Source organism: Schistocerca piceifrons, unplaced genomic scaffold (assembly GCF_021461385.2).
Source record: "Schistocerca piceifrons isolate TAMUIC-IGC-003096 unplaced genomic scaffold, iqSchPice1.1 HiC_scaffold_961, whole genome shotgun sequence".
Taxonomy (NCBI): Eukaryota; Metazoa; Arthropoda; class Insecta; order Orthoptera; family Acrididae; genus Schistocerca; species Schistocerca piceifrons.
The window spans coordinates 1,700,001-1,702,500 of record NW_025729236.1 but is presented as its reverse complement, the minus strand read 5'-3'; the positions used below and the strand labels follow the sequence as shown (position 1 = coordinate 1,702,500).

The window sequence follows — 2,500 nt, the reverse complement described above, 5'->3', positions numbered from 1 at the left end:
CGGTGTCCTGGCTGGCTGCCCGGCGGTATATCTGGAGGAGTCGATTCGCCCCTTTGGGCGCTCGGGCTCCCGGCAAGCGCGCGCGGTTCTTCCCGGATGACGGACCTACCTGGCCCGGCCCCGGACCCGCGCCGCTGTTGGCTCGGGATGCTCTCGGGCGGAATAATCGCTCCCGTCAGCGGCGCTTCAGCTTTGGACAATTTCACGACCCGTCTTGAAACACGGACCAAGGAGTCTAACATGTGCGCGAGTCATTGGGCTGTACGAAACCTAAAGGCGTAATGAAAGTGAAGGTCTCGCCTTGCGCGGGCCGAGGGAGGATGGGGCTTCCCCGCCCTTCACGGGGCGGCGGCCTCCGCACTCCCGGGGCGTCTCGTCCTCATTGCGAGGTGAGGCGCACCTAGAGCGTACACGTTGGGACCCGAAAGATGGTGAACTATGCCTGGCCAGGACGAAGTCAGGGGAAACCCTGATGGAGGTCCGTAGCGATTCTGACGTGCAAATCGATCGTCGGAGCTGGGTATAGGGGCGAAAGACTAATCGAACCATCTAGTAGCTGGTTCCCTCCGAAGTTTCCCTCAGGATAGCTGGTGCTCGTACGAGTCTCATCCGGTAAAGCGAATGATTAGAGGCCTTGGGGCCGAAACGACCTCAACCTATTCTCAAACTTTAAATGGGTGAGATCTCCGGCTTGCTTGATATGCTGAAGCCGCGAGCAAACGACTCGGATCGGAGTGCCAAGTGGGCCACTTTTGGTAAGCAGAACTGGCGCTGTGGGATGAACCAAACGCCGAGTTAAGGCGCCCGAATCGACGCTCATGGGAAACCATGAAAGGCGTTGGTTGCTTAAGACAGCAGGACGGTGGCCATGGAAGTCGGAATCCGCTAAGGAGTGTGTAACAACTCACCTGCCGAAGCAACTAGCCCTGAAAATGGATGGCGCTGAAGCGTCGTGCCTATACTCGGCCGTCAGTCTGGCAGTCATGGCCGGTCCTTGCGGCCGGCCGCGAAGCCCTGACGAGTAGGAGGGTCGCGGCGGTGGGCGCAGAAGGGTCTGGGCGTGACCCTGCCTGGAGCCGCCGTCGGTGCAGATCTTGGTGGTAGTAGCAAATACTCCAGCGAGGCCCTGGAGGGCTGACGCGGAGAAGGGTTTCGTGTGAACAGCCGTTGCACACGAGTCAGTCGATCCTAAGCCCTAGGAGAAATCCGATGTTGATGGGGGCCGTCATAGCATGATGCGCTTTGTGCTGGCCCCCGTTGGGCGAAAGGGAATCCGGTTCCTATTCCGGAACCCGGCAGCGGAACCGATACAAGTCGGGCCCCTCTTTTAGAGATGCTCGTCGGGGTAACCCAAAAGGACCCGGAGACGCCGTCGGGAGATCGGGGAAGAGTTTTCTTTTCTGCATGAGCGTTCGAGTTCCCTGGAATCCTCTAGCAGGGAGATAGGGTTTGGAACGCGAAGAGCACCGCAGTTGCGGCGGTGTCCCGATCTTCCCCTCGGACCTTGAAAATCCGGGAGAGGGCCACGTGGAGGTGTCGCGCCGGTTCGTACCCATATCCGCAGCAGGTCTCCAAGGTGAAGAGCCTCTAGTCGATAGAATAATGTAGGTAAGGGAAGTCGGCAAATTGGATCCGTAACTTCGGGATAAGGATTGGCTCTGAGGATCGGGGCGTGTCGGGCTTGGTCGGGAAGTGGGTCAGCGCTAACGTGCCGGGCCTGGGCGAGGTGAGTGCCGTAGGGGTGCCGGTAAGTGCGGGCGTTTAGCGCGGGCGTGGTCTGCTCTCGCCGTTGGTCGGCCTCGTGCTGGCCGGCGGTGCAGGATGCGCGCGCCTGCGCGGCGTTCGCGCCCCGGTGCTTCAACCTGCGTGCAGGATCCGAGCTCGGTCCCGTGCCTTGGCCTCCCACGGATCTTCCTTGCTGCGAGGCCGCGTCCGCCTTAGCGTGCTCCTCCGGGGGCGCGCGGGTGCGCGGATTCTCTTCGGCCGCCATTCAACGATCAACTCAGAACTGGCACGGACTGGGGGAATCCGACTGTCTAATTAAAACAAAGCATTGCGATGGCCCTAGCGGGTGTTGACGCAATGTGATTTCTGCCCAGTGCTCTGAATGTCAACGTGAAGAAATTCAAGCAAGCGCGGGTAAACGGCGGGAGTAACTATGACCTCTTCACCAAGAAGCCCATCTCCACCGCGGGCTTCATTCGTGACCGCCTCCTCCCGCACTCAGAGCCTGTCGCTCTCGAGTGCATATGGGGGCCGGTCACACATGAGGAGGTCGCCGCCGCGTTGCCGCCCAGGGGATCAGCAGCCGGGCCGGACGGCCTTACCCCAGCGGAGTTGCGGCGCCTGCCGCACGAAGTCCTGGTGAAAGTGATGAATCTCTTCCTTCTGGCCCGCGCCCTTCCGGAACGCCTGCTTCGCGCGCGGACGTCCCTTCTCCCGAAAACGGCTGCACCAACATCCCCCGCTGACTTTCGCCCCATTACGGTCTGCTCGGTGT

The 2,500-nt window shown here is 61.0% G+C and overlaps 1 non-coding gene across 1 annotated transcript in view; it reads left to right on the top strand.

The window, feature by feature from the left end:
• The window catches only part of LOC124774414, a 6,745-nt gene that overhangs the window by 712 nt on the left and 3,533 nt on the right, over window positions 1–2,500 (top strand). Inside the window, exon 1 of the ribosomal RNA XR_007015291.1 lies at window positions 1–2,500. This exon is cut by the window's left edge and continues 712 nt beyond it; it is cut by the window's right edge and continues 3,533 nt beyond it. This is a non-coding gene — a ribosomal RNA (large subunit ribosomal RNA).